This window comes from Hipposideros armiger, unplaced genomic scaffold (assembly GCF_001890085.2).
Source record: "Hipposideros armiger isolate ML-2016 unplaced genomic scaffold, ASM189008v1 scaffold_161, whole genome shotgun sequence".
NCBI classification, from domain to species: Eukaryota; Metazoa; Chordata; class Mammalia; order Chiroptera; family Hipposideridae; genus Hipposideros; species Hipposideros armiger.
The window spans coordinates 2055592-2082380 of NW_017731511.1; the positions used below are offsets into that span (position 1 = coordinate 2055592).

Here is a 26789-nt window from a genome sequence, read left to right on the forward strand (position 1 = left end):
AAAAAGCCATGTCATATATTGGCTATCCTACTACACAATTATAATTATAATTGCTATGACAAAGACACTCCTTAAATAGTCTAAGTATAAACAACCAAATGAATTAGTCAGCTCTAGCTAAATTGCAGGTAACAGAAATGGCACTTGAGGCAGCACAGGTAAAAAAACAAAGCAAGGTGGGATGTATTGACTCTAAATAATCTAGCAACAAGAAAGCCGCAGCTGGGTTTAGGAGCAGCCCCAAAGGAACTCCACCAGGACGAGATGGCAGCTTTGCCTCTACACTTTGGCTTTGTTCTTCCTTCCTGAAATCGGCCTTCTTCCACTTAGCTCCCAGCTCTGTCACTAAGAAGGAGTATTCCACAGTTGTCATTTTTAAAATTCTCAAGAAAAACTCACACTGGTTCAGCTTGGGGTCAGGCACCCACCCAAAAGGCCAAGGTCCCGTGTTTGGTGGGTCTACACTAGAACTACCTAGTTGGATTGGTAGGAAGAACAGTAAGTTCTGAAAAGGCGAGTTTTCCTCCCAGATGTAGGAAGAAGGGCTCATTTATCTGCCCCCCAAATACACCACCTATCAAGAAATTCCATTTTGTGTCTAATGCAAAAAACTTATCGAAGCAGTTCTCAACCTGGTAATAAATTGCATCTTAAAAGTTCACTTTTAGAGTCTAAAGTGAATGAGCTCTTATGTGGTACCTGAAATGCATTTCACGAGAGACAAAATGTACAGACTGGCTTCTCTGGCCATTCCTTAACTCATGATTTACCTGAAGTATAATGTTAATAATATTTCTAATATTATACTCATACCCCATTCATAAAATTTTTCCTATAGGACAATGTATTTGAAATTCTACCAAGAACAAGAAAAAGATGCTCAATTCAATTCATTCACTGAGTATCTCGTAATGACAGTGGCTTCCATTGTACACATTATTTTACATCTAATCTGTACATAACACAGCAAGGCAGATTTTAACAGCTGCGCTGAACCCATGAGGAAACTGGGGGTTGAGAAGGCTTTGATGCCCAAAGTCAATTGTCAAGATGAGTCCAAACCAGCTTTGAAAGCCATGTATGTTTGACTCAAAAGTGTGGACTATTGTGTCTGATACTCACAGCAGCCAGCAAGACACTGAGGAGGCTAAGAGTTCATGTTTGAGATTCTGTGTAAATATCTAGATTTCTCTGCAGAGAAGGGACCAGGGGGCAGTCACCATCAACAGCCACACATTAACTTCCTGTATCCTAAGAGAACATGCTTCTCTGTGGTGGGATGAAAGAAAAGATTTCTCGGGGTAAGCCTTTCACTATACTGATACCTGTACTTACATGAACATCATTGGAATAGCAAAGGTCTATAAATAGTATCTTCATAAAAAAATCTCTTTTGCCCTGTTGGAAAAAAAGAGGGCACTGTCTATTAAAACACCTGTCTAAGGTGTTTTAAAAGAAAATTAAAACAGCGAAAATAACTGACTAATGTGACTCAGCTCTGCCGATACAAATACAAAGGGTGCACTTAACGTCATTAAATGTGTTTTACACTTTAAAAAATGTTTCGGTTATGCAGTAGTTAATATATACAAGAGAATAGATTTAACATATATGTCAGGAAAAAAACATTAAAATCAACAATTGTGAACCCATCACCTAACCTAAAAAGCAGACCGTCACCGATAAACCATGGCAGCTCCCTGAGTGCTCCTTCCTGTCTGACTGAGGCTGACAACCATTTCCTTCTGTGCATGTTGAACAAAAAAGTCTGAAAGTCCTTGGTCCAAGATGAGACTTCAATAATAAATTAACCCTGTGCCTTTGAAATCAAAGTGGAGAGGTGGTCAGAAGTAACAAGATAGAAAATAGCTGAATTTCGTTATAAAGGAAGGGAACAGCTAAGTCATACATTGTCTTAACCCAGAAACTACTGGTCAGCTGGAACTCCAGGAGTTTTTGGCTTCACTCATGGTCTATAGTTAGGATGAGTCACTAGGAACATAAAATTAAGTTAGATCTTCTTAACATCTCTCAGATTATTAGACATGACCTGATATATGACAGGTAAACTCCAAATTATTCCAAATTGAGATAAGGTATTATTAAACCAAGACAAACTGGTTCTCCCATGCAGAGCCTTAAACACATCAGACACCATAAAAGGAAAAAGGAAAAGAGCACTCGAACTACAATGAACTCCATATATCATGGAAAAAAGAAGCAACAACGTGATGGGAAAAAAAACAAAGAAAACAGTTCATAATTTACTAAGAGTTTAATTTTGTTGTAATGGTGTGTTAAGCAATTTATATTATGGTGGAAAATTTTAAAGTAAGTCACCTGTGAAGTTAGAGTTTACAATATATATCAAAGAAAGGACATATACACTAAACTAGTGAATGAGTTAGTATAAATTGATTCACTCACTAAAAATTGAGAATAAGGAAGTCTAACATGTGTTACAAATTAAACAGTAAATACATACTAAGGAAGAGAGGGAACGGAGAAGATTAACGAATGGAAAGCAATGGTATTTAAAAACCATCTTAAGGGGCCGGCCGAGTGGCGTGATGGTTAAGAACTGGCTTGGGATGCCAGAGGGCCCCGGTTCGGATCCCACATATGAGGGCCAGTGACACTGCCCTCCACAGCTAAGATGCTGAACAACAGCTCAACCTGGAGCTGGGCTGCTGTGAGTCGCCAGCGATGGCATAGGCTGCAGCCCCTGTGGCAGTGGGTTGCCATGGGCTGCCCTGTGTAGCCAGCAACCAGCGTGAGCGGCCAGCAACCAGCGTGAGCGGCCAGCAACCGCAGTGAGCGGCCGTCCAGAAGACGGCGACTGATCTGCCTCGCCCGGGATGAGCGCAATGATGGTGCCAACTTGGGCCAGTGAAGCAACATCCTCCACAACTAGATTGAAGAACAAAACAACAGCAACTTGTCTGTTCCCCTTCCCCCAATTCCCCAGCACTGTTCCCATCCCCCCAATTCCCCAATAAAAAAAATCTTAAAAAAAACAAAAAAACATCTTAAGGATGGCAACAACAACAAAGTGAGGACACCTACACGAATGCAGCTTACCAATTATCAAAGTGACACGCTCCTTTAGCCCCAACTACCTGCCTTGCTTTATAGCTACTGGAATACACAGCATCCAGTCACACTGTACTCTAAGATATCTGAAGGCTGGGTCCAGGGCTTAGATTATTTTAAATCTCCAGATGTCCAGACCTGGACATGGGACATGTTCTACAAACATATGAATTAAGAAAAAAAAAATGATCAACCCTAAATACCATATGTAAATGCCTTAATTGGAGTGATAACCTCTGACAAAGTTTTGCCTCTTCAGTGCAAGAGAAAGACTACAGCAGCAGTTGTATAATAATATATCAGTTCAGGCTAAATTATGCTGCAGTAACAAATAGCACCAACATCTTGGAGGCCAGCAACCTTGGAGAAAGGTTGATTTCTGGTTTCTGTTTAGTTCCTTATAGGTGAGCTGTGGCCGGCCTCCAGGTTCTCTGTTCACTCTGGGACCACTGCAGAAGGAGCACCCCTAACTGGGACATGCTGGTGTCATGGCAAAGGGAAAAGAGAGATGGCAGGACCAGTCATGTCTATTAAAGCTTCTCTTCGGAAACCGCATTGGTCATTGTTCACATTTTGTTGGCCAAACTAAGTCCTATGGCCAAGCCAGCCATGGGGGTCAACCCTCAAATGGGTGGGAAAGCGTAATCCTTCCACAAGGGCGGAGGGTTTGTAGGAAGGGACAACAAATGTTTTGACAATAACATAATCTACCACAATGGAAATGGAAAATGGCTAAAGAAATGCTTTCTTCCCTTCAGTAATTATAAAAGAAAGTGTCTTATTATACAAGGCAGTCCCTCCATTTCTACGGTGTTGTATGCTGTTTTCATAATCTTTCAAGTGTTGTCTGCTGGTGTCCTCACAACCATCCCAGCGCAGTCCCAGGACTTGCCCAAATCCCCAACAGCACCTGAACTAGAACTCCAAGTGTGGTGTTCTCTCCCTGAAGTCAGCCTCGGAGGCCTCCATCTCACTTGCAAAACATTCTTCCTAAGAAGGTTTGTGAGAGCTTGAGTAAAATGATGCTCACACAAGCACATAAAAGCATTCAGTAAATATAAGGTCATATTATTATTAAATTGTGATGCTTGTCCTCTATCCCCTATCTTTCCCAAATTATCTTTAAATTTTAATCATAAATAATTCATTAAGTGTAGAAAATACATTTACTAATGATATTTCCTTCACTTTTCAAAACCATAAGCTCCTCTACTATTACACTTTTTTTCTATAGACACAGATACTTTTTTCTCAACTTCTATTACCTGTTCACTAGCTGACTGGTTGATTCCTTAAGACTCTCAAAAAGTTTTCGAAAGCAGACCTATTAATAGTTTTTATTTCTCCCCCAAATAAGGGAAATTAAGGAAAACTGAAGACACTCAATCTTCATCTGAAGTATGATATAATTCCAATATGGCTTCCAACTGAGAATGAATAAGGGGCTTAGCATCAAAGACTTTCAATTTTCTACCTCTAGCCCTAATCAGCACTACTCCCCTTCTCCCTTTGCAATCTACTAAACTAGAATTCTAGCCCTTGCCCAGAATGGGGTATTCCTTCCCCACCTCTGCCCCTTTGCTCAAACTCTTTATTCTACCTTGAGTATTCCCTAAGCACTGCCCCAACTCTGTTCAAAGATCTTGCACAACTAATTTGATAAGTGCACCACAATTCATGTACAAAGATGTTCATCATAGTGTGCTTTACAAGAATGAAAAGTTGAGAACAACCAAAATGCCCATTAATAGGGAGCTGGTTAAATATATTATGAACTGCAGATATTAATATATGTAATGCTACATAACAATAACAAAAATGATATAGATGTATATTGATTGATGTGGCATGGTCTCTATACTGTCAATCAAATCAGGTTTCAAAACAGTATTCATAACGATCCATTTTAGGGAGAAAAAGGTGTATATCTAATCTAGACAAAGAAAGAGTATGGATTTAAAAAACAAACAAACAAACAAAAACACCCAATATTAATAATGGTGTCTCTGGATAGTGATAATATTGATAAGTTTTCTACTCTTAATAATTTTCACATTTCAAAGTTCTTTCCAATTAGCATTCTTAATTTTTTATAATTTTTAGAGAGGTATTTTAATTAAAAGGCATTAATCATTAAATAATTAATAAGACATTAATCATTAAATAACTAATCATTAAATTCAAATGTCATTTGCTCCTGAAACAATCCCTGATCTAGCCCACTCTTGCCATGCAGGTAATTTTTCTCTCCTATTGTTTTCTGAGTGTTTAATATATCTTTTATAACATCAACCACATTTGTTTTGAAATTATACTTTCTGTACTCGGACCTGATTATCAACTCCCCAGATGGAATAAGCCTGTCTTATTTGTATTGGAATTCACTGTCACAATCCATGACTCCCAAGTATCCAGCAAACTACTGAGTGTGTTGATATGAATATAATGCAAGGCTGTAAAATTTACACATTTGAAGACAACACACCTAGCAGCTCTTTAATTAAAAATTAATCTATTCTAGGGATGTTCAGATATAGCATAAAGTCTACTCTAGAGAGAGAAATTATAAATCAGAATATTTTACCTGTAGTGATATTTCTCTGTTAATTATTATACCCATGTTTGCTTTCAAAGTTACCAAAGATACCCTTATTCAATTTAAGACAGAGGTCAATATTTCCTAATCCAGAGGCAAGTCTCTCAGATTTCTATCCACACGCTTCTGCTTGAAACGGACAAGAATTACTTTTGCAATAATCCAAGTCCGTCCCTGACTCAGTGGGAACTATAAATACCTATTGTGTTAGGATGAAATACGGCAAATAAATGTTTTAAGATTACATAATTCTGATTCAGGGAATTGACACAAACGAATGTTTTGAAATACCCAAGGCAATTTTTTAAGGTTTAATAAGAATGTGTTTTGAAATTAGGTGGGTGAGATTTAAAATAAAAACAACTACCACAATCTTAGCTGTTACTTAGCAATTTCAGGCTTCAATTGTTCCCTTCTAAAGGGCAAGTTAGAAAACTGAAGACACTGCTTTCTAGAAGAAACACTGAGATATCTGGTTCAGTTTCTTTTCATCCCTCCATTTTATTCCCTAAGATTTTAATGAAACCCACATGAACTTTAACTGCCCAGGTTTGGTTCGGTTTGGTTTGGTTTGGTTTCTCTCTTTCTCTAGAGACAATTCACTTTTATTAAAACTTAATTCCTGAATCAAAAGCAAAGCTACATGCCGTAGCTAGTCAAGAGGAACCCTGGCTACTAGTCCTTGCAGTGTCACTACCTGAGGAAATGAAGACATGAGAGGGTGTACAGAGAAGGAAGTTCGAAAGGCAGTGAACAGTCTGACTCATCTCCGAGCATTGTCATTCAACAGCCAGAAAAGGTGAGGGGTTCCAGGGGCTGGTTATAAACTGAGTAAACAACTTGAGAGCTCCAGTCACACTCAAGAAAATAGGTTTAAATTCTAAATTGGTCTCAGCACTTATCTTCAATTCCAGAAGCTATGCAAGCATGACAACCTGGGTTGACAAGCAAGTATTCAAAACCAAATCTTGCTCTTATCAAGCCAACCAAAGTCTTACCACCAGGGCTGAGACAGATAATTGAAGAATTGTGGCTTAGAAATGTCTTTCCAGCAGGAAACATACAATCAGTGGCGTGTAGAAGCCAGATTATACCAGCCCAACTAGAGTCAACTGTCATAGTCTCAGGATTTTTGGCAAGCCAGCTGTTAAACACAGCCATCATTAAAAGTTAAATTATATAAACATACAATTAAAATAAATGATATAAAAACAAAGATAATAAATACTCAAAATTCATCACTTCCTATTTACTATTATCTATGCCCTTGATATTATCTGCAACTTTTTAATCTGGCTGGGTAGTGAACTCCATAATGGTGTGTTCCTGCACATTACTTCCCAAGTCGGCTTGTGGTGACTTGTTGGTAGTCTAAAATCAACCATGGTAGAAGTATTTACACCACAGGAATGGGCAAACGCTACAACCTCCTTCTTCCGGCAGGGCCAACTCTTAACCCACCACTGCCTGAGAGTAACTAAGGAAGTTGAGCTGACTAATATTCTGAGTAATAATAAAGTAACCACTCTATTTTGGCCCCATAATATATCAGTCATAGCGCAAAGTGCTAGCCACACAGTCTTTCGTTTCATAGCGGTATTATCAAATCCAATACACAGATTAGTCAGCTGAGGTTCAAAGGCTAACTACTACAAGCACAAGAGCAAGAGTCAGGCTTACAAATGTCTGACTCAAACATGTATGCTCTTTCCACTAGGCTACTCAACCTGCTAACATTATTATTATCATAATGAAACCAAAATCAACCACATGTAATTGATAATTAGCAAATAGTAATGGCCTCTAGTGTATAAAAATGACACACACAAAGAGGGGTATGGAAAAGGTTTAGAAAATGAGCTCAGTTTTATTCATATTCACCAAGTTTATTTTTATCTACTTCCAAAATGTACCCACAAAATGTGGGTAAGAATGAAGCCCACGGAACCAATTTGAGAAGGACTATTCCAAGTTTAACATAAAAGGGATTCTTGTTGAGTCCTTTAAATACTTATGCTCTATCCACCAAACTGAGGTACCCAACTGAAATACCCTACCAAGAAAGAATAATTTCTCAAATGTTAAGATACATTTTTTGAAGTATTTAGGATATTTACTTTTAAATTTCTCCTTTAGACTTTTAAGTTATTGGATTGTGCTTTTCTTTCATCATGGCTTCTTATAGAAAATTCACCTGGTACTCAAAAGAATTCCAAAGGGCTAACAGAATTTTACTTACTGATTATTTAAAAAAATTCTTGTCATCTTGGCTTCCTATAAGTTACTGGCTTCTCCCATTGTTCCAGTACATTCGCATCACCTGTCATGAGAAAGAATCTGATTAGTTACATGCTTCATAAAGACCATTTCTTGGTTTCTACATTAGTCTTTTCCTTTCTTTAGACCCCAAACACAGAAAAATACAGTCATCTCTTCCTTTCCCTCCAAAATAAAAAAGGAAGGAGAGAATAACAACACAGAAGATCACCACAAGAGAAAAAAAAAATGTTTAGCAAGAGGTATTTCTACCTTTGCGGTTTGGGATGGAGAACTCTTAAAATACCCACCCTTATGTTTTCAGGAAAAGACTTTTAGTCTGTTTCCTGGGAGGGGACAGTATTAGAGTAACCCACTTTGTCTCCTCCCCAACCCTCTCCTTCCTTCTCCACACAAGTGAGCGACTCATTTGCCTGGGAAGACTAGAAAAAGCACTGGCTTAGCACTGTGCCTGGCATCAAGGGTCTCCCTCCAGCTCTCACACTTGGAGCCGGCTGACTTCCTTCCACGCAGTAAGCAGCACAAGGTCTGCCTGCTTCTGAGAGGGCCAGCCAGCACTTGGTTCCAGTTTCTCTCCAGCCGTCACTGTATGACTAGGTTACGGTTGCTAAGGTCCAATGTATGTTTTAGTTTCAGAGAAGGAAGTAACCAACACTTGTGAGTTCTCTAATCCTACTTTATCAGTAATTAAGCTATATCTATGCTGATTCCCATTTCAGTCCTTGCTGTATTTCTCAAATTGTTTAAAACTTACAGATAGGAAAGGTGAATAATTAATTAGGCAGCCTAAGCCACCAAAGGGCAATGCACAGATAACACCTTTATTCAAAGTCCTACCACTTACTGGCCATTTGGCCTTAGGGAAATCCATTAATCTTTTCCCAGCCTTAATTTCTTCATTTCTGAAACAGGATCAAATGCCCTCAAACATACTGTGTGGTTGTGAGGATTAAATAAAATGAAAGATATAATCTGTCAAAGTCAAGCATGCTTTGATCCAATAAGGACATTATCCCAGCACCTGGGTCCCCCAATGCCCAATGATCAGATTTTTTACCTTCTCTGTATGTCCAGTTCAAACAAGGGAGGTTCATATAATTCATGGAATAATTGAATATGCCCAGCAAAGTGCCTGCCTTTTTCCAAGAGGATGTCATTCAGAGTAAAAAGGTATTTTACTTTTGTTTTTAAATTTCATAACATTATAGGGACTACAACCTAGGGATCGAAAGTTCTACTTTCTTTTTCTTCACAGAAGAGCACTACATGAAAACACCCCACTTCTAACAGGCAGAATGTAACTACTGCTCATTTTATATGAAGAACATATGGCTCCAAGTAGACAACACTTAGAAATAGGAACCTGTTCACTTTACTCACTTGAAGCCTCCGTGTTAAGTCACTCAGAGAGTTGAATAATAATTGTAAAGTGGCTCCATACACTGAGGTACCATGAGAGATAGTGTCACCTTAGTTATAGAACAGACAGAACCTCAAGTTATTTAAACCGTTAGGGTGTGTGTGTGTGTGTGTGTGTGTGTGTGTGACATAAAGAAGGGAGAGGATAAAACAATCACCCCATAAATTCAGACAACTTCCTAGTAACAAAGAATTTGTCAACATCAATAAAAACAGCAGGAAGGACTGCAGAGTCAGACTTGGAGATTATACTCAACACTGAAAGGAACGTGCTCACGAGCTAGCCATAGCTTTATATGCCTGGTCACTTGGCATGGAAGCCTTTAATAGTGATGGGAAATGCAGGTTTGTTACAGGTTTATAATACATAGGCTTGGCCCCCACCTCTACTATTGAACAGCAGTGTGATCTCTGTCAGGTGATTTAATCCTTCTCAGCCTCAGTTTCCCGGTCTGTACAATAAGGACAATAATACACACCCGGAGAGCAGGTACATAGATTAGAGATCATGCATTACGGTACCCACCATAGCATATGTTACCAAAATATAATTGCAATGATTATGTTTACTAGTCCAAGTATGACAGCCTATTAAATTCATGGTAACAATTGCAATTATGGCATATAGTCCATTAAACTCACACTCTTTTCCTATGTGAATATTTGGGAGAGGGGTTCAAATCATACTTTTGACAGCTACATGAAACTTCTACGTTGTCCTGAATGGAGTGTTAAGTAAAAATCCCCATCTTAGTTGCTAGCCTTTACTAATGTGCAAACAGGAAGCTGTAGCTACGCATTCGTTAGCATTCTTCATATCAGTACTGAGTTTCTTGCTTTGATGTTAAATTCTTAAAGGAAGGAATGAATCTTTTCTACCAGGGCTAATTCTCCTGGTGTACACTCTACTGACTGCCAAGCAGGCCTCTGTGGGTAATGAAGGCCACACTGAGAACGGCGGGCAGCCTACCGCCCAGGCTGACCTTGCATTACAGCCTCATCTGTAATATGGATTTCTCAGCTGTGTTTTCAAGAAAAAAAAGACACACAAGTGAAGTAACACCAAGTTGTCAACAGAACTTTCTAAGAAACGTGTTCCTTGACTCGTAAGTCATCCTCGTTGGGACTCACCCTGATGTTGCGAATTGCTCAGAATAAGCTGAGCACTCTTAACTTCAAAATCAGAGTGCAATGCCCACAAGAAAATCTGTCTCGTTACAGTTTAGTCACTCCTGACTTCTGAACAAAAACCACTTCATTTGCTACAGTGGAAAGTATTTTAATAGGTTCAAGGAATCAAATTCATCCTCAAAGATGGTCATTTGCCACCACTATGGTTAGTCCAAAGAATTACAAATGACTTCAACAACCGACTTTCATGAACTAACCATTTGGCAGAAGACACTGTGCTAAGTACCCGGGGGGGGGGGCGGGGAGTAGAAAAGGGGTTATAAGGTGGTTGAGATGAAGTTCATTTAAAAGAATGCAGTGCAGGGCAGGCCGGGTGGCGCAGCTGGTTAGAGTGAGAGCTTAACAGCGTCGCCGGTTCAATTCCCACGTGGGCCAGTGAGCTGCGCCCGAGCTGAGCTGCCGCTGAGCTGCCAATGGGAAGCCAGGTGGCTCAGTTGGTTAGAGTGCGTGCTCTTAACAAGGTTGCCAGTTCAACTCCCGCATGGGATGGTGGGCTGCACACGCCGGGCAACTAAGGTTGAACATGGCACCTTGAGCTGAGAGGCCGCGAGCTGCCGTCGGGCAGCCAGATAGCTCTGTTGGTAAGAGCACATGCTATTAACAAGGTTGCCAGTTCAATTCCCGCATGGGATGGTGGGCTATGCCCTCGACAACTAGATTGAAAACAGTGAGTGGACTTGTAGCTGAGCTGCTCCCTCCACAACTAAGATTGAAAGAGAACAACTTGACTTGGAGCTGATGGGTCCTGGAAAAAAGCAATGCTCCCTTCCCCAATTCCTCAGTGCTGTTCCCTTCCCCAATTACCCAATACAATCTTTTTTTTTCTAAAAAGAATGCTGTGCAATGGCAGCATCACTGGAATATGAGCAATTAATTTTGCTGATGCATTTAAAGAGAATAGCCTGAATGTGTAAGTCCTGGCTGGAATTGTTAAAAGCCCAATACTTCTTAATCATGCGTTATATACAATGTTGAGATTCTTCAAAAGTCGCACGAAGACCTGGCTAAAAAGAATACCCTCCTTTCCAAATGTATGCTCTCTCCTCTAGGCTGAGCCCAGGCCTGCTCCCCTGAGGTGGAAGGAGGCTGGTAGGCATCAAAACCAAGAGCATTTGAGAGCTAAGAGGCCACAGAATGACATTTGCACCAAGGTTGCAGAAGTGGATAGAAACTCTTGTACCCATGTTTTGGGTTTTTAGCCTCTTTTTCCCCAAGGAGTTAGTTCACTAAGAGGGGCTTGGGCTTTCTTTACGGGAGACAGTGCCCTGTGGTCATTAAATGTATATGCTTTGTGGTTACACAGAACTGCATCCCCCACACTTCCCTGAAGACCTTGAGAATGCTGTTTAATTTCTCTAAGCCTCAGTTTCTTTATCTATAGAATGGGAATAATAGCACTACCACAGCTTAATGTTGCTATATGGGTTAAAAGACATAATGTCTGCCAACAGTTTAATAATCATGGCAAACTGTAAGTATTCATTAAATGTCGTTGCTATTGGAAGACGTACACTCTCCTCACCATCAGGAGGCAAAGCCAGTACCAGGGTGACAGTGACGTCAACAAAAAAAAGTTATTTTCATAAGCTCAGATATGTTCCAGTTCATTTCACCAGGAGACCAGAAAATGGCTTGGAGTAAAGTTTCATTTTGTAATAAAGCACACATTGTTCCTATATCTGTGCATAAATCTTTGGAACAAAGTGAGAGTGGCAGCAGTTTCTTGGCCAGTGGAAAACTCAGAAATGTTATTACCAGCTATGGAAAAACAAAACGGAATCTCTTGCTTGAGATGACTCAACTAATAAATGGCAGAGCCGGGATTCAAACCCAGGCAGTCTGGCTTCAGTGCTTGTTCTTCATCACTAAACGACACTGTCTCCTCAGCACAGAGGAAGAGCAGTAACTGAAGGCTGATGAAGACTAGGACAGGCCAGAGAAAGGCAGGAAACACCCAAGGTGACTAACACAAAGAGCAGTTAATGGGGCCAAAGACTATTGCCCACATCTCTAAATTACAATCTAAAAACACAATCATAACAAGATATCCTAAAAGGATGGCACTGGGAAAGTGAGCTAGTTTTGGGAATTCAGTGTCTGCTTAAAGACAACAGTGACCAGAAGACACAAAAGCTGAGAAGGCCCTACTTAGGTCCTTTCTATAAGCCAAATGTTGATTAAGAAACACGTGTCACACACTCAAAATACCAGCCGTGAAGGGAGGGCCCCTGTAGCATGAGAGTTGCTTACAAGGCAGAGTTTCCTGAGACCTTTTCCTTGCATTCCTACAGCCAAAAAGAGGAGGAAAAGCCACCCCGGATTACTGAATTCTCTGCAGGTCAGAAGGAGGGAAGAAGACAGAAAGGATGGGAAACATGTGCCTGGTGAAGTAGGAGAATGCACAGAGAGGAGAGTGAGGACAAACAGAAGCCCCATTCCTGGGCAGCCTTAAATGTTTCAGACTCTAAAATGCCCCAAGGACCCCTGTCTCTTATTATCCATGCCTGTGTAATCCCCGCCCCTTGAGTGGAGGTGAGGCCTGGGATTTGCTTGTAACCAATAGAATAAGGTAAAAATGATGGAATCCATGAGGTTGTATCACATAATATTGCAATGTCCATGCTGCTGTAAGATTCTGTCCCTTGCTGGCTTTGAAGAAGCCACATGAGGGCAGCCTCCAGCTGACAGTTAACAAGAAGTGAGGCCCTCAGGCCGAGAGCCCACAGGAAATTGCCAACAATCGATCACATGAGCTTAGAAGCAAATCCTTCCCCAGTCGAGCTTCAGATAAGACAGTAGCCTAGCTGACACTTGACTGCAGCCTGATAGAGTACCTAGCTAAATCATGACCAGATAGGTTCCTGACCTGCTGAAACTGTGAGACAGTTTGTGTGCTGATTAAGCCGCTAAGTTTGTGGTGATGTTGTTATGTAGCTATAGATAACTAATACAGAAGTGAAATGAGGTACGAGTCCCTGGTGCAGCCGCATGTCCTGAGAGAGGAGGGTAAGGAAGAGGAAGGCCCCAAGGCCAGGACCTGGGAGAGTGATCCTGCCCTCACACTGGCACGAGTTCTCCTATTCAGCGAGCTCTGCTGCAGGCCCTCGATTTCCCCTCTTGCCAGACAGGTCCTCTCACCCCATTCTCTGCATTCAGAGGACATAATAGCACATGCTTATCCAGGAAATACCAATCTTATAAATGGTGATCAGGTTCCCTGGCTGGCTTGCAAAAGCTATTTCACATGCCCAAAACTGACACATTTAAAATAACAAAATGATTTTGACCATCATATGAGCTATACTATGACCCTACCCATCATAAAGTAATGTTAACATAAGTTATGTATCAGACTTAACTTTATAGGACCCATGTCTGGAGAGGTAAGTTGGAGACTTTCTGTATTAGTTGTTTTAAGAACAGAATTAAAACATCCAAAGTTCCATCTAAATTTTGCTAACATGGGATCTTTAAAAACCAAACACATATATTCTTAAATCTCCTGAGCAAGTACCAATGGCTTCTATAAATTAATCCAGGTAACAATTCCCAAGTAGACTATACAGCTAAGGCTAACCACTGAGCCAGAGACCTTTTACCGCAATAGGCCATCTTGCTACAAGCAGAAATCCGACAAGCACATCATTTGAAAGCTGGAAAATCCTCATTATGGAATCTTCTAGTCCCAGCCTTTCAGTTGACAGAGGATGACACATAGACCCAAAGACTTTCAGTGAACTGTTCAGTCTCTGTCAGCAGTACAACCTGGGCCTCCTGTTTCTCAGGCTTCTTTATACTCAACTGTACCAACTTCAGCTTCAACGCCAGAAAGAACAACATCACCAGTATTAAATATTCTCTAAGGAAAAAAATTGGAACTAACTTTCCATGACACTATAAAGCTCCTACTTGTAAATACTAAGTATAGTAAGAGGAAAAAATAATACTGCATAAACATTCATATTAAATAAAGCAATGCACAGTGTTTTCTAAGTAAACTGAGATGCCTGTAAAATAGGCTGCCTTTTCTTATGAATGATTTGCTTTTTTTTTTTTAAAGGAATGTTAAGTAGGGAAGAAAATCAAAAGAGGCCCAGAACAAACACTTATGCACGTGTATCTATTCCATTGCTTTGTATATCCCTACTCTAAATTCACTGATTCATTCCACAGATATTTCCCGGGTACCTATATCCCAAAGCATTGTAGTAGGTGCTATACATGAGAAGTCTGTCTGCACATAAACAAATAGTGCTTATTAATATTTTCAGCAAATGAAACCATATCTAAAGAAGCAAATACTCCAGAGATGGAGATTTCCAGTATGTGTTTTGGTAGGCTATTAAGAATGCAGACTGGAGTTCTCTTATCGCCTAGAAACTTCCATACTTAAAATAAATAGCAACTTGTTTTTCTGTGTAATGATACTGCCCGGAAGACAGCAATGAGAGTTATCAAATGAAGGGGTTAACCGCCCCCAGGTCATATCCCTCCAGAATCCCTGTTACGAAAATCTCTCAGCAGCCTAAAAGCATTTTTTTGTAAAAAAAGAAAGTGGTCTTTCACCCAACATTGTCCTTCCTAATCTTTCTCTCAGTACCAAGAATAAATATGTTTAAAACAAATCAAAAAGAAATCGGGGCTTATTTTCTCTCATGTAGCCAGTAGCTTCCTCTATTCAACATGAACTTAATTTAAGCCTCTAAGGGTATTACCATCACTAAGATATTATTAAACCTCTCCGTGTTTTAAATGCATCTGAATGCTTTGACGTAGCATTGTTATGTAATGCTAGTAATACTAATATTACTAAAAGTAAAAACAGACAAACTGCTTACCACATGCTGGGCTCTTTTCTAAATGTTTTACGTTACTTACATTCATTTAATCTTGACAACAGCACTATGAGGCACATGACTATTATTACCCTAGTTTTACAGAAGGGGAGACTGAGTGGAGTTCCTGAGAAAACAGGCACAGTCAGTCATGCATCACATCCGTTCACAAAGCCTTAGCGGGAAACCTCCCCTCCCCCTGCCTCCTCTAGTCGTTTGGAGGACTCACCATTAGCCTAACAGCCCATTCTTCCTTCTCCATGGTGAGTTTGGGAGAAGGGCCTGAACAACGTGCCCCAGACTCTCCTGGTTTCCTCCCTTTCCAGAGCTAACCTGCCCACAGGTGAGGGGGATCCCAGTCGGCTCCCTTCCTCACTACAAGTGGCAAAATGGTCTCACGCGCGCACGAAACACCAGAAAGCCCAGTTGGCCGCAATCCTCTGCTCAGCTTTATAGCTAATAAACCTCAGTATGTCTAACTCCCATTGGTCTATCCACTGGTCCCAAAATGGGGTAAGAAAGAAGGGTGTTATTCAAATGTCCATCCTCCCAAGCCCTGCCACAAATAGGTTTTAAAACCTAAATGGGTGGCAGGAACTTTGTGAAGAAGGTAAATATTTCTTCTACAAAAAAGAAAAATCCAACCTCAAAAGGATGCAAGAACATAACACAGTTCAATGAGGTCTCTGCAGAGCGGGTCCCTGGTAAACCTACTCCTCTGAATCACTGTCAAGTGGGTTCAAGAGACAAGGCTATTCCTCTGCTTTCTTCTCTGTGGGGCCTAAAAGCACCATCTCCTCTCCAAATACATAAAATCCACACAGGTAACCTTTTCTACTGTGGTACCTTAATTTAATGTAGTGGGAAATTCCTTAGCATCAGTAACTGCATTATTTTCACAAATGGGCAAGGTATTTCAATAGTATATATTATCATCACCTTGCATGATGCCTCTACAATAGAAAGTACAGTGACAAAAATACTACCAACAACTCTGTCATACAGGAATAAAAATGTCTTTAATATCTAGACTTATCATTTGATCTTTCCTTTACTCTCAAAATGTAGTGCTTCTGGTTTGAAATATATATTTAAAAGGGCTTTCATTCAGTAATATTGAGTTTTTTGCTATAGAGATATTTTAATGCAGATAATTCAAGTTTCGTGCTTTCTTATTCAAACTGTACTTAATAAGAATAGTTTCCTTAGTGTACCTGAGCAAAACTTTCAAAGTAAAAACCAAAACACATTTATTCCACAATACATTTAAAAGCAAAATTGGCTTTTTCACAAATGCATGTAAGTGAAGGAAGTCAGGCATCTAGCACCATCGGATTTATAGAAAAGAACAAATGACCGATCCACTGGTATTTACATGCCTTGAGCCTTACACGGCTCCTGATGTAGATATGGCAGCTACGGCACTCGCCCCCTTTTCAGAAAAAGAAGCTGAGTTTCAGGGGACAGTGACCTGCCTGAGTTGACTTACGTTCTACGTGGCAGGGCTCAACTTTAAACACAGGTCTTCTGTTGGAGCCAAAGTTAGTGCTTTTTCTCCTCTAGGCCACAAGGAAGTGAGAAGTAATGGGAAAAGCCTCTGAGAACGTACAGTGATCAAAATTTAAGGGGAGAAGAGCTGAAAACAAAGGCTGACAGTGATGCAGTGTGATAGAATGTGATGTGTCAGCCTGACTTATTTACTAGCACAGCCTGCAATAACTGGGAAGAAAGCAGAGAAGAAAGAAAAAAAAAAACCCAGACAACAGAGATGACAAACAGCAGACTGGCTGTGGAAAATATCAGAAGAAACACCAACCGAATAGATAAATTAGGTGGGGCATGTGGTTATGTATTATGCATAAACCAGTGCTTAGCAAACGTTTCCTGTGAAGGACCCAACAGTCATTTGCAGGGCATATGATTTTTTTTTTTTGCAACTATGATTTTTTTTTTGCAACTATTTAACTCTGTCTGCCATTAGAGTGCCAAAGCAGCCACACATAACATGCAAATCAATGGACATGATTGTATGCCAATAAAACTGTGTTCATGAAAACAGGTCTCGGGCCAGATTTGGCCTGCCAGAGGTAGCTTGCTAACCCCTGGCCTAGATGGTCACCCGGCCTCCACAGGAACTGATGACATGCTAAAGAAGCAAAGGGAAAGATGCTACAGCCGCCATAGAAAATCTAGGGACAACATAACCATTCAGACGGCAGCAAGTACCACGTGGGGTGCCACTGCCACAAGCACCTAGTCTGTGGGGGCTCAGCATGGCCTTTGGATTAAGAGACTGAATTGATGCATTTGTTCAGTCTTGGTTCATCCAAAGTTATTAACATTCAAAGACCCAATCTGTAAGGTATTGTGTTGATTATGACTCATACAACTGTTAAACCCAGTCTTATCACATATTTTACAGGGATGATGATGGGGGGGGAAAAATCACCCCGATGTTCCAAAAGTAACTACAAAAGAAAACTGCCCTGAACAGAGGCAGCTGAATGAATCCTGGCTTCCATCTCTGACAGTTTCTCTCCCTGGAAAACTCCCCCTGACTTTTCCTGTCCCATTTTCCTATCCAGCTCTAACTCCTCATTTAGTTATCAATTTTTTTATTTTTTTTTAAGATTTTTATTGGGGAATTGGGGGAAGGGGAACAGACAAGTTGCTGTCCTTTTGTTCTTCAGTCTAGTTGTGGAGGACGGCTCACTGCGGCTGCTGGCCGCTCACGCTGGCTGCTGGCTACACACGGTAGCCCATGGCACCCCACTGCCACAGGGGCTACAGCCTACGCCAACGCCAGAGACTCAAGGCAGCCCAGCTGCAGCTTGAGCTGTTGTTCAGCATCTTAGCTGTAGAGGGCAGTGTCACTGGCCCTCTTATGTGGGATCCTAACCAGAGCCCTCTGGCGTCCCAAGCCAGCTCTTAACCAACGCACCACTCGGCCGGCCCTAGGTATCAATTTAAACATCTTTTCCTCCAAGAAGCTTTTTCTCAAACATCCCAGATCAGGTCAAGACACCTGTCATATACTCATATGACACCGAGCTTCTTCGTTACTCTCAGTATACCTATAATTCCTTCCTCGTTGAAGATCTGCTTCCCAGCTAGACTATAAACTTTGGAAATAACTATGAGAGTTGGATTAAATAGAAGGCTTTGGCATTTCAAAATGGCACTCTGCACCGAGTAAGTAAGTAAATAGCTGGTGATGATTAGCAAAGCATCATTTTGCAGAGCCACTTTGGGGCTTTCCCAGCCTATACGATATACAATATGATAAAACTAAAGAGACAAGACTATGTCAAAAAACCAGTGAGTAAATTGCCTCTCCCCTGAAACAGATTGAGAGCAGGTCACCCATTCCTGAGTTTGTGAAAGTAAAAACCACAGAGAAGTTTCTCAGGCTTATCAGTTAAAAAAAGCAAATATGGTTTCAGTTAATAATAAAATTTTCACTTTCCTAAGCCCTAGCATATTCAAAGATATTTAGCTAGATAGATTTAAAACATGTATCTGCACAGTTTCTTTTTGTTTAAATAAATACAAGCAGCATATACAGAAGTACAAACATTCACACATGGAACTGTTTGAACTAAGTGAGAGAAAAGTGCATTATAAAATACATATCATAAGATCCATTTTTACAAATTAAAACAAACAAAATTCACTAAAAAAAAAAAATATATGCCTCTGTCCCCCTCCTCCCCGCCAAGGTGGGGAGTTATTTGGGTTAACTTAATTTACTTCCTTTTTATTTATCAGTATTTTCTTCTTTTCACACAATGTCCAGATATTTTTTAAATGAGTTTTTTAAAGTTATTTCAAATAAAAATCTCTGCTCATTAGGCCATGCTTCAAAGCTGTTTAAGAGAAACATTACACATGGGGAAAATGTGAAACGGGGCAATGCTGTAATTATTTAACATAGCTTTGCTGACAGCATAAAAAGGAAATGTTCCTGACCTCCTTAAATGTTCACCCATTCCTAACAATATCACAATGATGATACCTTTTACCATGGTGAACATCAGCAGACAAAAGCACAATAGTACCAATGCTGAGGGTGTTAATTTCAGTTTCTCACTAAATTTTTACTTTGGACCATGACATATTTTAAGTTGGCCTAATTTCTCTCTGGTCGTGGACTCTGAGACCTGCACTAACTTATCTAGCCAATTGTAGTGACTAAAATGAATTAGGGGCAGATAAGAAACTTCAAAAGTGAGAGCTCGTCCTTTAAAGGTTATTTATATAGGTCAGAAATTGGCAGCCAGACACTAGGAATGCTGAAGTAGCTGCTTGAAATTTACTTCCAGTACCTACACTGGAGTCTTTAAATATATATACCTAAGTATGTTAAATTTCAATTCATGTGGTTTTCTAACATCAGCCTATGCCTAAATTAGAGCGATTACCAAATTTCCAATCTTAGAATGTGCTTTAATACCTTACATTTCTTTTCATAAATACTCAGTATTTCATAAGTGCTGTCTTGTGTTTCAATAATGCTCTATTGGCCAATAACAACAATTTCATCAATTATACATGACGTAGATATTTTTAAGCTCCAAATGAAAATAAAATTTGACACCTCTTTACAAAGATCTGAAATAAACCACACAAAACAAATTATTTAAGAGATTGGCTTTCTGATAACAGAGTTGCCCTCCGTGCAATAACACTTATGAACTGCAAACAAATATAAAAATCAACATTGAGGGCACTAGAAAACAATCAAAAGCAGGCAGAAAGTGGACAATCTACATACAACCCTTAAAAGAAAGGATCTACACTGAATGATATTTTAGTTATACAGCTTACCCCATAAGGGCACACCCAAGCCTGTGCCACAGCAGATGGAACGCAAGCAGCAAACTTATGATGTTGGTCATAAAATGGGTCTCTCAGGGTAGCTCAAAATTGAGGAAGAAAAATCCCCCAAATGAGGAAGTCATGGAGGGTGAAGTCCCAAATTTGCAAATAAATTCCACACTTGTTAGCTAAACTAAGAACTACAAGACTACAAGGGCCCTGAGGGGGTGGGGTTGGGGAGGGGGGGGGAAACAAAAAAACAATAGTTAAAAAGCTTTTAGAAAGCTGCCGGATTCCAACAGCTGCCCACCTCTGAGGAGTTTAAAGCTCAAGACATGCCAGGTTTCAGGGGCCTGCTAAAGGCCTCAGACTTTCCTTTGAAATGACATAAGCACCATGGCTTAAGGAATAAAGACAATTTATCCTGACTAGAGGATGCTTCCTGGGAAACAGAGACAAAATGGAAATACCAACACATAAAAATGAGCCTACATAATATTCAAGCTGATTAGCCATTATTTTAACTGTTTGAAGAAAACACACTCTCCTCAGGGGAACATAACAGAATCACAAGTCTTTACAATGTAGCATCCACAATGTCCATACAATTAAAAATTCATAGATATGTGAGGTAAATGGAAAAATGTAACTCCATAGTCCAAGATAAATCAATCCACAGAAATAGGAGTACAAATAACCCAGAAAATGAAATTAGAAGACAAGGACTTTAAAATATGAATACTAAATATATTTAAGAATCTACAGGGAAAGATATAATGGGTAAAGAAATAGAAAATTTCAGGAGAAATATAGAAACTGTAAAAAAAGGAACCAAAGGAAATTCTAGAACTGAAAACTATAATGTAAAATTTTTTAAAAACCTATATTACATTAGATTAATAGCAGATGGGACAAAATAGTGAAAAAGGATTGGTGAATTTTAATATATGTCAATATAAAAAATACAGACTGACGCCAGAGAGAAAAACAATGTTTTATAAGGAGCCTCAGTTACCTATCAGGCAGTATCAAGTGATCAAATTTACATGTTAAAGGACAGTTAGAAAGAATGGAGCAGAAAAACACACATAAAGAAACACAAGCCAGAAATTTTCAAAACTGAACAAAAAACAGCCATACACCAAAGCAGGGAACTCAGTTAACCATAATGAAACTTCAGACTAACCATGACAACCAAAGATAACAACAACAAAAATAATATTAGAAATAGCAAGAAAAGACGTATCATACATGTGAGAATAATAATAAGAATGATGGCAGACATCTCATAAAAACAGAAGGCCACAAGACGATAAACAACATCTTTAAAAAGCTGAAAGAAAAAAAAAAACTGTTAACCTAGAATTCTACATACGACAAAAATATCTTTCAAAAATAAAGGAAATATAAAGAAGCTTCATATAAATAAAAACTGAATCTGTTGCCAATAGACCTACACTGCAAGAAATGCTAAAAAAAAAGTTCTTCAAGCTGAAGAGAAGTGATGCCAGATATAAAATTTAATCTACAAAAAGGAATGAAGAACATTGGAAATAGTAAATGTGTAGATAAACATGAAAGATTATCTCTCTTAATTTCTTTAAGACATAGCATTAGATACACTGTATTAAGTATTAACTGTGTGTATAGACATACTTTACATGTACTTGATATATACTGTATTAAAAGTATAATGCTGCATTGTATAGTTGGTAACACACATGTATAGATATAAAATACATGAAGACAACAAAGCAATGGATGGGGAGTGGCAAATGAAACCATATTGTAGGTTTCTTACATTTTTACACAATATAGTAAAATATTAATTCAAAAAAGCCTTTTTATTAAGGGTGAAAATTGATCTGCAGAGAAACTACAAAAACAATAATGTAAAGAGGCATAGCTGAAAACTTAACAGAGAAATTAAAATGCAGTATTAAAATATATTCAGTTAAACAAGAAGGGAGAAAAAAAGATACAGGATCCACCCCTCATCCCCAAAAAAGTCTAAAGGATGGAATAAATAGGAAACAACAAAAAGGTCGATCTAAAACCAACCATATAAATAATTATTGTAAATAGACCAAACATTGCAATTAAAAGGCAGAGACTGTTAGAAGACATAAAAAAGCAATACCCAACCATTTACTACCTACAACAGATGCATTTTAAATACAAAGACACAGATAAACAGGTAGAAAAGGATATACCAACATGGCCTCAGTAAAATCCAGACAAAGACAATAAAAGGAAACTACAGATCTGTATCACATAGATGCACATATATACAAAAAAATCCTCAACAAAATACAGTATTGGCGGAAGAACAGATGACTAGAACATGAAGTAGAACAAAGGCTTGAAACAGACGTACACATAAACGTTCAACTGATTTTTTTTTTTTTGACCAAGGTGCCAAGATAATTAAATGGGTGTTAGGATAGTCTTTTCAATACACTGGGCATGAACAAATAGATACCTGTATCGAAAGAAGACTGAATCCTGACCTCATATAGAACTAACTATTATAAAAGCTAAACCTATAAAGCAGGAAAACATGGGAGAAAATCTTTGTGACCATGAGGTAGGCAAAGCACTATGAATAAAAGAAAAAACTGATAAATTGGACTTCATGAAAATTAAAACCTTCTTTTTGAAAGACACAGTTAAGAAAATGAAAAGGCAACCACCAACGGGAAAATATTCACAATTCATACATCTGACAAAGGATTTGTATCTAGAATACATAAAGAACTACTGATTATAATTCAAAAATTAGAAAGCAGAAGAAGTCAAGAATGAAAAAGTTACACAATCCAATTTTTAAAATATCAAAAGATTTGACTAGATACTTATAAAGGAAGATACATGAATGGCCAATAAGTATGTATATGAAAACTTTTTCAACATCATTATCATCAAGGAAATCTCAGTTAACACATTACAACCCCACTAGAATGCAGATATTGAAAAGACTGACACCAGCAAGTGTTGGCAAAGGCTTGGAGCATATTGGAGCACCTCATGCATTGCTGGTGCTCACATTTAATTATGTAACCCCTTTAGGAAAATGTTTGACAACTTTTTATAAAATTGAACATACACTCATCCAGTGATGCACTTCTAAGTGTATACCCAAAATAAATGAAAACATGTTCCACAAAGAGACTGACTTGTATAATAATGTTCACAGTAGTTATATTCATAATAGCCAAAAATTATAACTCACCCAAATGTCCATCGATAGGTGAATAAATTCATACAATGGAATACTACTCAGAAACATAAAGAAAGACACCTACTGATACATGTAACACCAAGTATGAATCTCAAAAACACCAACAAGTGAAGCAAAGGAAGTCAGACACATGACTGTATAAACTATATACATGAAGTTCTAAAAGAGGCAAAACTAAGCTCTATCAATAGAAATCACATTACCATTTATCGCTGAGGTGGGACAACTGACTGGAAATGGCACCAGAGAATTTTCTGGGTGATGGAAATATTCTATATCTTGAGAAAGATGTTAGTTCACTCAACTGTTCACTTAAAATACGTACATTGTATAGTATGTAAAGTATACCCAAATTAAAAGATGGCTCACAAATTTCTCAGATCAAAACTATTTCTCTTCTTACTACTTTGGGAGACAAGTTCTAAAAGCCTCAAAAACAGAAGATGTGTGTTTTTAGTTCATGCCATTTTTTGAAATATATACCCAATCAAAGCAAAGGAAAAATAACTATTATCTGCTTCCTATGAAAATACTCTTTGAATATTTTTTCTAACCTAGAGGAATTAAAATTAATCTGTCCTTTTGGTTTTATCTAATTTTATTCATCCCATTAATAATTTTTTTTTTAAAGGGAATTCTTTTTTTTTTTTTAAGATTTTTTTATTGGGGAATTGGGGGGATGGGAACAGTGCTGGGGAATTGGGGAAAGGGGAACAGACAAGTTGCTGTCGTTTTGTTCTTCAATCTAGTTGTGGAGGATGTTGCTTCACTGGCCCAAGTTGGCACCATCATTGCGCTCTTCTCTGGCGAGGCAGATCAGTCGCCGGCTTCTGGACGGCCGCTCACTGCGGCTGCTGGCTGTTCACGCTGGCTGCTGGCCACACACGGTAGCCCATGGCAACCCACTGCCACAGGAACTGCAGCCCACGCCGTCGCCGGCGACTCACGGCAGCCCAGCTCCAGGTTGAGCTGTTGTTCAGCATCTTAGCTGTAGAGGGCAGTGTCACTGGCCCTCATATGTGGGATCCGAACCGGGGCCCTCTGGCATCCCAAGCGAGTTCTTAACCATCGCGCCACTCGGCCGGCCCCATCCCATTAATAATTTAAAGGTTACTTTTAACAACACAATGGGGAAAGGACTCAAAAAATAAACTATAATACATAAATCCAAATGTTCTACTATCTTACTCATTCTAAAGTATTTATTAAATTCCTACTATATTCTAGGTAAAACAATAGTCACTAGGGAAATGAAAATGAAAAACTTATACCCTACTGTTAAAGAGTTCTAGTCCGGTGGAAGAGATATCCATAAACAATTGATGTTAAATAAATGTTTTTAAATATATAATGGCAAAGACCTCACTTGAGGAAAATATGTCACTTCATATTGCCTCTAAAACCGTAACATTTAATATTGGTGAATATGTAAGAAGTAAATATAATAAATTCAGTTATTCCTTTAGAAGGACATAATAATTTTAAGAAAGAACAACTTATTTAGTAACTAACTCCATATAACCATGTTTCTTAGCTCAAGGAAAAATAACACGTACACCTTTTTAAAGAAAAGCATCCCACCCACAGCAAAGGGGATCGGGCAACTATGTCTTGTACTTCTTACCCACAAGAACTTTAAAGAAGGACTTTAAAATATGAATACTAAATATATTAAAGAGCCTACAGAGAAAGATATAATGGGTAAAGAAATGGAAAATTTCAGGAGAAATACAGAAGCTGTAAAAAAAAGGAACCAAAGGAAATTCTAGAACTGAAAACTGCAATATAAAAATTTTTAAAAACCCACATTGGATTAGATTAATAGCAGATTGGACAAAGTAGTGAAAAAGGACCAGTGAACTTTAATATAAGCCAATATATTAAATATATATTCTGACCTCACTGCTGACGTGACTGTCCTATGTAAGTGAAGCTGAAGGCTAGTCAAGCTACTTATGCCTCAAAATGAAGAAAACGGCTGGGTCAATTCTCACTCTCAGGAATCGAATCGTGATACAGATTCCTTCCCTTTTATTCTCTCCTGAGCCTGTTCTCTACTGAAACTATCCATTTCAAAATCAACAGCGACCTTCAACACTCGCTAAAGCCAACGGCCAGGTCTCAGTTCTCTTTAACACGATCTGTCAACAGCATGCCACGCTGCTGACCTCTCACTTCAATTTGGCCCCCCAGAACACCGCCCGCTCCTGACTGTCCATCTCCTTCTCCCTCTCCTCTGTGGGCAACTCTGCATCTCTGCAAGTGCCCAAATGTCCATTCAGTCCTCAGATCTCTTCCCTATGATCACTCACTGTCTCTAGGTCAGCAATTCTCAAATGTTTTGGTCTCAGGACCCCTTTACACTTTTAAAAATGACTAAGGAAACGCCAAAAGTTGTTGTTGATGAGGGTTGTATCTATAGCTAATTACTGTATTAGAAAACTGAGAAAAGTTTTAAATATTAATTCATCTGAAAGCAACAGTAAAGCCACCACATATCAACACAAATAACATATTTTAATGAAAACTATATTTTCCAAAACAAAAAAAATACATATATTTAGTAAGAAGAGTACTTACATTTTTGAAAATCTCTTTACTATCTAGCTTAATAGAAAGGAGGATTCCCATATCTATGTCTGCACTCAGTCTGCTGTGATGTCACATGTAACCTCTGGAAAACAGGTTTTAGTATTATCACACAAAGTTTCAGCTCAGCAGACCCCCTAAAAAGTCCAAGGACCCCCATGGGTCCCTACTGCTTTGAGAACCATTTTAGGTGATCTCATCCAATCCCATTGTTTTAAATACCATCTCTTCTAGGACAATTCTCAATTAAACAGATAACCCTGGGCTGACCTCCCTTGAACTCCAGCTTCAGATAGCCAACTGCCTACTCACTATTCCCACTTAGGTTATCTAACAGGTATTTATTTTAACTAATAAATACTTGAGTCCCCACAACATTTTCTTCCTGCACTTTCCCCCATCTCAGTAAATGATAACTCTAACTTACCGGCAGCTCAGATCTGAATCTTTGAAGAAATCCTGAATGCCTCTCTTTCTTTCAAATCCACATCTACAAGTAACCCCTCCATGTTTATCAAATGTTTATACAAATGGTAGCACTTAAAATTCACTTGGAATATGCAAACATCTTTAGGACAAGAGTGTTTCCCTTGAATGTCCCTGCATCAATTCAGTGCAATCTTACACTTTTTATATGCTTTAATATACTTAAACCTTTTCTTATACAAAAAAGGAATGAATGGCCCACGCAAGGGAAAATGATTAGTCTACTTAGTCTACTTTCAAAACT

At 38.9% G+C, this 26789-nt stretch overlaps 1 protein-coding gene across 7 annotated transcripts in view; it reads right to left on the reverse strand.

Annotated features, from left to right (window-relative positions):
- SGMS1 (sphingomyelin synthase 1) overlaps positions 1-26789 on the reverse strand; it is a 268383-nt gene that overhangs the window by 106538 nt on the left and 135056 nt on the right. For 5 of the 7 annotated variants that reach the window (XM_019651501.1, XM_019651504.1, XM_019651498.1 and 2 more), the window contains one exon: positions 7929-8009. The gene's annotated coding sequence lies outside the window, so the exon portion shown is untranslated. Of the gene's footprint in view, positions 1-7928; positions 8010-8448; positions 8468-20238; positions 20314-26789 lie in introns of those variants that run through there. The other 2 variants (XM_019651506.1, XM_019651507.1) reach the window with 2 other exon arrangements.